At 42.9% G+C, this 8,689-nt stretch overlaps 1 non-coding gene across 1 annotated transcript; it reads left to right on the top strand.

The window, feature by feature from the left end:
• The first annotated feature begins 6,282 nt into the window (after nucleotides 1–6,282).
• On the top strand, nucleotides 6,283–6,389 carry LOC118654784. The gene has a single exon (XR_004967052.1). It is a non-coding gene; the product is annotated as a U6 spliceosomal RNA (small nuclear RNA).
• The last annotated feature ends 2,300 nt before the right edge of the window (nucleotides 6,390–8,689 follow it).

The raw sequence follows: 8,689 nt of genomic DNA, 5'->3' as shown, positions 1-8,689 counted from the left end.
GGGTTCTCTGCGCTTCCTGGACTTATAAGTCTATTTCTTTCACCAGGTAGGGGAAGTTTTCTGTCATTATTTCTTCAAATAGGTTTTCAATATCTTGCTCTCTCTCATCTTCTGGCACCCCTATAAGTCTGATGTTGGTACGCTTGAAGCTGTCCCAGAGGCTCCTTACACTATCTTCGTATTTTCACATTCTTTTTTCATTTTGCTTTTCCGGTTGGGTGTTTTTTGCTTCCTCGCATTTCAAATCTTTGCCTTGATTCTTGCGCTCCTCTGGTCTGCTGTTGGGAGTCTGTATAATATTCGTTATTTCAGTCCGTGTATGCTTAATTTCTAGTTGGTTCTTTATCATAACATCGAGGGTCTCATTAGATTTCTTGTAGATCTCCATAACTTTATCGGCCGCTTCTAGACAGTTCTTGAGAGACCTTAAAAGTGTGGTTCTGAACTCAATATCCTCCATTGACAGTTTTGTCATGTTTCTTTGTCTCCGCATTTTTTATGCTTTCTTGGTGCACCCCCTAGTGGTCTTTGTGCACAGTCTTGTTGTAGTTAAGCCTTGATTGTTGTAGTTAATACTAGGGGGATTTGACCTCCAGGCCAATTGGCTGTGATAATCAGCTGTGTCTGCAGTGGGAAAATTTCTGTCCTCTAGAGAGGTGCTAATCTAGCCTTTGCCTGAGGCTATCCGGCAAATGGCTCTGCGCAGGGCTTGGGCGGGGCGGGTCCCAGGGGATCAACAGAGCGGGTGGAGGGAGCAGTTATGGCTGCTCTCAGTCCCATCCCCAGAGGCTCTGCCTCTCAGAGTCCCAGCAACCGCTGCAAACCTCAGAGAGAAAGCTGCCCTCGCGTTCCGACCGATGCCAGACAGTCCCGCTTCTCCCGTTTGAGTCTGGGTCCCTAGAGACTTGCCCAGAACTGGAGCTCAGAATCTGAGACTCCCTCCCAATTGAAAACGACAACCGCGCCCTCAGCCGCCAGCCCGCTCCACGCGTACCTCCGCACCTTTGTATTTTCCGCACTGCGCCTCCTCTGAGTCTCGTATGCTGTTCTCTTTCCTTCTAGTTGAAGAATTTCCCCTCAGCCAGTCTTCCTGTGGTTCTGGGCGATGTCCGTTCCATCTTTTAGTTGTATTTTGAAGTGGTTGTTCGAGGCAGCTAACTCCGGTGTTTACCTATGCCGCCATCTTGGTTTCATCATGTGGAGGGTTTTAAATCAAAGGTACTTTACCAAGTATCTTACTGTCTTAGCACTTTTTATCCAAACAGCTGGTATACGTACAGTATAACTCCAATTAAGTCCATTGTTAAAAAAATGGTGATTTCTTTTTCATTCTTTCCTTGCTATTAGAAGGCGTTTATGAGATAAATTGGGAACTTTCTTGGTCTTTTATTGCTGCTTACTGTTGAAACTGTAAACCTAGCTATGTTCTGAGCACAAAGCAGATTCTGCTTGAGGAATACTCCTAAGTACCACACACAATGCTTTCTATCATATCCACTGCTTATAACTTTAAGTTGAATTTCATTAGCATATGTTGGTCAGCTAAAACTGTTAAAATGAATTTTAACAAAACCAGCTAGCCCTCTCATTTTAACTTGCAGATATTTAATGTATTTATTTTTGGCACTCCTAAAGTTGGGCAATGTAATGAGCAGATATTTGTTTATCTGAGTATGTATGTATGTATATGTGTGTGTGTATATATATATATATATATATATATATCAGCATATCAACTTAAACCATATTTTAACAACATTTGTATTTTAATCCTCATTCCAGTTGATCATAGGAGAACTCCCCTTGAAGACACTGGTAGGGGTAAAAGCATAAGCAGGCTAGAGGATAAGCAATAAAAGTTAAATTTACCTTCTGCCTCTCGGCAATGTATGGAAACTCTTTTTTATTTTTTTTATTTTATCTATTTATTTTTTTATTAAATCTTTATTGTTCAGATTATTACATTTGTTCCTCTTTTTTTTCCCCCCATAACTCCCCTCCTCCCAGTTCCCGCCCCACCCTCCGCCCTCACTCCCCACCCACTGTCCTCATCCATAGGTGCACGATTTTTGTCCAGTCTCTTCCCGCATCTCCCACACCCCTTTCCCCCGCAAGAATAGTCAGTCCATTCCCTTTCTATGTCCCTGATTCTATTATAATCAACAGTTCATTCTGTTCATCAGATTATTTATTCACTTGATTCTTAGATTCACTTGTTGATAGATGCATGTTTGTTGTTCATAATTTGTATCTTTACCTTTTTCTTCCTCTTCCTCTTCTTAAAGGATACCTTTCAGCATTTCATATAATCCTGGTTTGGTGGTGATTAACTCCTCTAGCTTTTCCTTATCTGTGAAGCTCTTTATCTGACCTTCAATTCTGAATGATAGCTTTGCTGGGTAAAGTAATCTTGGTTGTAGGTTCTTGGTATTCATCACTTTGAATATTTCTTGCCACTCCCTTCTGGCCTGCAAAGTTTCTGTTGAGAAATCAGCTGACAGTCGTATGGGTATTCCCTTGTAGGTAACTGAGTTTCTTTCTCTTGCTGTTTTTAAGATTCTCTCTTTATCTTTTGCTCTTGGCATTTTAATTATGATGTGTCTTGGTGTGGTCCTCTTTGGATTCCTTTTGTTTGGGGTTCTCCGTGCTTCTTGGACCTGTAAGTCCATTTCTTTCACCAGGTGGGGGAAGTTTTCTGTCATTATTTCTTCAAATAGGTTTTCAATATCTTGCTCTCTCTCATCTTCTGGCACCCCTATAATTCTGATGTTGGTACGCTTGAAGCTGTCCCAGAGGCTCCTTACACTATCCTCGCATTTTTGGATTCTTTTTTCATTTTGCTTTTCCGGTTGGGTGTTTTTTGCTTCCTCGCATTTCAAATCATTGACTTGATTCTTGCGCTCCTCTGGTCTGCTGTCGGGAGTCTGTATAATATTCGTTATTTCAGTCCGTGTATGCTTAATTTCTAGTTGGTTCCCCAATATAACATCGAGGGTCTCATTAGTTTTCTTGTAGATCTCATTAAGTTTATCGGCGGCTTCTAAACAGTTCTTGAGAGACCTTAAAAGTGTGGTTCTGAACTCTATATCTTCCATTGACAATTTTGTCCTGTTTCTTTGTCTCTGCATTTTGTTATGCTTCCTTGGTGCACCCCCTAGTGGTCTTTGTTCGCAGTCTTATAATTAAACCTTGATTGTTGTAGCTAATACCAGGGAGGGTTTGACCTCCAGGCCAGGTGGCTATGAGAATCAGCTGTGTCAGCAGTGAGAGAACTTCTGTCCTCTGGCAATGTATGGAAACTCTTTTAAACAGCTAGATGGGCCTCTTGGCAATTTTACAACCCAGGACTGTTCCTACATGGACCTGGCAGCAAATTTGCTTGCAATTCCTCAGATCTAGGTAATGAGGGAAAGACATAAGCAGTTGAAACCAGAAACTCAGCCAGACCCTCCTGAAAAACAGAGAGGGAAATGAATACCATAAGCAATGCCCAAGAATTAGTAAAGGTACAGGAGAAAGGAAGGAAATGTCTCTGGAGAACAAAATCAGCATAAGCAACAGCAGTTCCTTCTCAAAACCCTCTCAGATGATTGTACTGTGCAACAACTTAGCAGGGTAAAGGGCTAATTTCCCTGGGTGGCCATTTTTCACAGGCCTCCTGCAATACAGACCAAGCATGAGACAGAAAAGCCTTCACTGGCAGAAAAAAAACACATAATTCACTTGGAAAATAACACCCTGTCCCTTTTTTAAATTTTTTTAAAATATATTTTATTGATTTTTTTACAGAGAGGAAGGGAGAGGGATAGAGAGCTAGAAACATCGATGAGAGAGAAACATCGATCTTCTGCCTCCTGCACACCCCCTACTGGGAATGTGCCCGCAACCAAGGTACATGCCCTTGACCGGAATCGAACCTGGGACCCTTGAGTCCGCAGGCCGATGCTCTATCTACTGAGCCAAACCGGTCAGGGCATAATAAAGGCTTCAACTTTACAAGAGAGTCATCAATTCCCATGTCATAACCATCCTTGTCCACACTGCTATCTTCTGTCCCCCAACTTTGCTGACCCAAAGGTAGTGTGGGAGAATGGAGAAAGGGGAGGAGACACATCTCTGGACTCACAATGCCCAGCACAACTTTCACACCAAAGTCCCTTTTCTTCTCCACCATCTATTTTGTTTTTTTTTTGTTGTTGTTGTTGTTTTTTTATTTGTTTGTTTGTCTTTTTCTTTTCTTTTCTTTTCCACCATCTATTTTTGCTTCTACTCTCAGAATGTCTTCATATTCCTGCTGGGCCCTGATGAGCTGGCCCCAGATTTCAATATTCAATAGAAATAGAAAGTCTGAAATAAGGAAACCATGGTGCCCCTTTCCCTCCTCAAAATGCAACCCCCCTTATCCACTCATCCCTCCAGTACCTGAGGTCTCACATGGTGCACAAATGCCTCACGCTTGTGTCTACAGCACCCTTTATCTTGAGAGTGCTGGCAAAATCCCCTTGAGGCAATATTACCACCTCTCATGACAAGACCAAAATGGCAGAGGGAGCACATCACCAAGCAGCAATGCCTTCTAGCAGCTAAATAGGTGAAGGGACAGCAACAGCCTGCAGATATATACCCACTTCAGCAAGAGGAATAGCAAGGGTTAGTCCTCCAACCTGGAGACCAGACTCAGGACGCATGCAGGCTCATCTGTACATGCCCATGAGGATCCCAATATCCCCAGCTTCATGCACTGTTCATGGACAGGACCCACGTGATGTTTCTCTTCCCACCAACGTGCAGAGTATGGTCAGCAGAAGAGTGCAGAAATGCTTGGAAGAATATGGAAAACTCTTGGATAAGACTCCAACCGCATTTCCACCACAGAATTGGGATTCTTCATGATTCCTAATATGCTCTTGCTCTCCAGAGTGGGCATCACTGAGCTTATCACCTTGGTGTCAGAGCACAGAAGCCTGTCAACAGTCCATGGCCAATTTCTTCCCCGGGACCCAACATTTCCTGTGTCTGTTATGCATTTTTTAAGAGGTCACAGGGCATGTGAGCCATGGGAGTATTGAAGGAAGAAATTGTCTGGACAGTATATTGGAAGAAGAGACAAGCCACTGTCATCAGTCTCTGCAGGGGAACACACCACACTACCAATATGAGAGACTGAGTGGCCAAGTCAACCAAGTGCTGTTATTCACCAGAAACATCAGCATTTTGCCTCCCAGAAGAGTCCCTTGGGTTAATATTCTAAATGCCATTTCTTGAGCCATTTTCCACAGACTGAGGTAGTGCACAGAATGAAACTGAAACAGTAAAGCTTTCTCAGCAGCTAAGTCCAAAATTCTAGTGAGGCTGGATAAATAAATAAGGAACAGCCCCCATTACAAAAACTCTCATCTTTGCCAGAGGGTCATGTTCTCAGGTCACAATTAACAATGTGCACTGTTATCTTCTGTCCTCTAGGTATGCTGAGCCAAGGTAGTGTCAGGAAAGAGAAGTGGCCAGGAGGCACTCTTGAGTACACAAGGTGCAATGAACCTTTCACACTTATGCTTTCCCATTGAGTTCCTACAGTAGCTCTAGGGAAGGCCACTCTTAGCAACCGCCTTTCCACCTCAAGGCTTTAGGGAACCAGAAGGAAGGACCATATTGAGCTAGTCATTCCATCTTTCCTGAGCAGTGAAACTCTGCCTGCTTTTGAGCCTCTAACTTCTATAATTCTTCTCCTTAAAAGAACTGGCTGGGGAAGCAGTCAGGACCAGAAAGAACTACAATATGATACAGCAATCCTACTTCTGGGTATATTTCCAAGGGGAATGAAACCACTGTCTCAAACATATGTCTGCACTCCAATGTTCATTATAGTATTCATCACCAAGACCAAGATATGAAACAACCTCAATGTTTGTCCACACATGAATCAATAAAGATAATGTGATATACACATAAAGAATGGAATATTATTTAGTTCCAAAATCATCTGCATATATCAGGTATCCAGTGTAAAATCAAACACACCCCATTTAAAAGGCCTTGCTGTAAAGTGCCAAATATTATCCATTCTCTTTCTATCACCCACATAAATAAGAATGAAAAAACACTTAAGGCAAATATGAGTTTGATGTTGAATACTTCATAAGAAGAATGTATAGCACATTAACATTCCCACTAGTGAGTAGACATTGAGTACATGACTCATGAGGCTGAGTGACATGGCAGGTCTAGGAATGAACTCTTGGGAAAGAACCACAGAGCCAGATCCCACCTAAAATGCTGACGAGGGTGCTCGCTTCGGCAGCACATATACTAAAATTGGAATGATACAGAGAAGATTAGCATGGCCCCTGCGAAAGGATGACACGCAAATTCGTGAAGCATTCTATATTTTTTAAATCAGGCTTTTAAATAAATTGGCTATCTGTTGTTTAAAAATAAAATAAAATAAAATGCTGACGAGGGTCACATACCCTTTCCCTGAGATTCTTGCTTTGGAGAATGCCACCAATTAAAGAGTCACCCTTTTGGACTCTTCAACCTTGTGACTTATTTTTAAGTGCCAATGCTCAGTACACCCATTAAACCATTCACTTTAGTCTTCCCTAACTTACACCCCAATAAGGGATGGAAGATGACTTTGATGGGCAGTGAGTGGATGCAAGAAGGCATCACAGTTATTAAGTTTCTTAACAGTTTTTTACTAATAAATAAGCCAATCTTGGTCATTGTTTTTTTTTTTTATTTTTTTTTAATTAAATCTTTATTGTTCAGATTATTACATTTGTTCCTCTTTTTTTCCCCCCATAACTCCCCTCCTCCCAGTTCCCGCCCCACCCTCCGCCCTCACTCCCCACCCACTGTCCTCATCCATAGGTGCACGATTTTTGTCCAGTCTCTTCCCGAATCTCCCACACCCCTTTCCCCCCCAGGAATAGTCAGTCCATTCCCTTTCTATGTCCCTGATTCTATTATAATCAACAGTTCATTCTGTTCATCAGATTATTTATTCACTTGATTCTTAGATTCACTTGTTGATAGATGCATGTTTGTTGTTCATAATTTGTATCTTTACCTTTTTCTTCCTCTTCCTCTTCTTAAAGGATACCTTTCAGCATTTCCTATAATACTGGTTTGGTGGTGATGAACTCCTTTAGCTTTTCCTTATCTGTGAAGCTCTTTATCTGACCTTCAATTCTGAATGATAGCTTTGCTGGGTAAAGTAATCTTGGTTGTAGGTTCTTGGTATTCATCACTTTGAATATTTCTTGCCACTCCCTTCTGGCCTGCAAAGTTTCTGTTGAGAAATCAGCTGACAGTCGTATGGGTATTCCCTTGTAGGTAACTGAGTTTCTTTCTCTTGCTGTTTTTAAGATTCTCTCTTTATCTTTTGCTCTTGGCATTTTAATTATGATGTGTCTTGGTGTGGTCCTCTTTGGATTCCTTTTGTTTGGGGTTCTCTGTGCTTCTTGGACCTGTAAGTCCATTTCTTTCACCAGGTGGGGGAAGTTTTCTGTCATTATTTCTTCAAATAGGTTTTCAATATCTTGCTCTCTCTCATCTTCTGGCACCCCTATAATTCTGATGTTGGTACGCTTGAAGCTGTCCCAGAGGCTCCTTACACTATCCTCGCATTTTTGGATTCTTTTTTCATTTTGCTTTTCCGGTTGGGTGTTTTTTGCTTCCTCGCATTTCAAATCATTGACTTGATTCTTGCGCTCCTCTGGTCTGCTGTCGGGAGTCTGTATAATATTCGTTATTTCAGTCCGTGTATGCTTAATTTCTAGTTGGTTCCCCAATATAACATCGAGGGTCTCATTAGTTTTCTTGTAGATCTCATTAAGTTTATCGGCGGCTTCTAAACAGTTCTTGAGAGACCTTAAAAGTGTGGTTCTGAGCTCTATATCTTCCATTGACAATTTTGTCCTGTTTCTTTGTCTCTGCATTTTGTTATGCTTCCTTGGTGCACCCCCTAGTGGTCTTTGTTCGCAGTCTTATAGTTAAATCTTGATTGTTGTAGCTAATTCCAGGGAGGGTTTGACCTCCAGGCCAGGTGGCTATGAGAATCAGCTGTGTCAGCAGTGAGAGAACTTCTGTCCTCTAGGGAGGTGCTAATCTGGCGTTTGCCTGAGGCTATCCGGCAAATGCCTGTGTGCAGGGCTTGGGCGGGGCGGGTCGCACAGGATCAACAGGGTGGGCCAGAGAGAGCAGTTATGGCGGCTCTCAGTCCTGTCCCCAGGGGCTCTGCCTCTCTGAGTCCCAGCACCCGCTGCAAACCTTGGAGAGAAAGCTGCACTCGCTCTGACCGAAGCCAGACAGTCCCGCTTCTCCCGTTTGAGCCTGGGTCCCTAAAGACTCGCCTGTATCTGGAGCTCAGAGTCTGCGGCTCCCTCCCGATTGAAAACGCCAACCGCGCCCTCCGCCGCCAGCCCGCTCTGCACACTCCGCACCTCAGAATTTGACTTCAGCACTGCGCCTCCTCTGAGTGTCCGTATGCGTTTCTCTTTCCTCCTAGTTGTAGGACTTCCACTCAGCCAGCGTTCCTGTGGTTCTGGGTGATGTCCCTTCCGTTTTTTGGTTTCACTTTTGAAGTAGTTGTTCAAAGCAGCAAACTCCGGCGTTAACCTATGCCGCCATCTTGGTTCTCCCCAATCTTGGTCATTGTTATGTCACTTGGTGAAGGAGCATGGGTTTG

The sequence above is a fragment of the Myotis myotis genome, unplaced genomic scaffold (assembly GCF_014108235.1).
Source record: "Myotis myotis isolate mMyoMyo1 unplaced genomic scaffold, mMyoMyo1.p scaffold_m19_p_4, whole genome shotgun sequence".
NCBI lineage: Eukaryota > Metazoa > Chordata > Mammalia > Chiroptera > Vespertilionidae > Myotis > Myotis myotis.
This window is presented reverse-complemented; position numbering and strand designations above follow the sequence as displayed.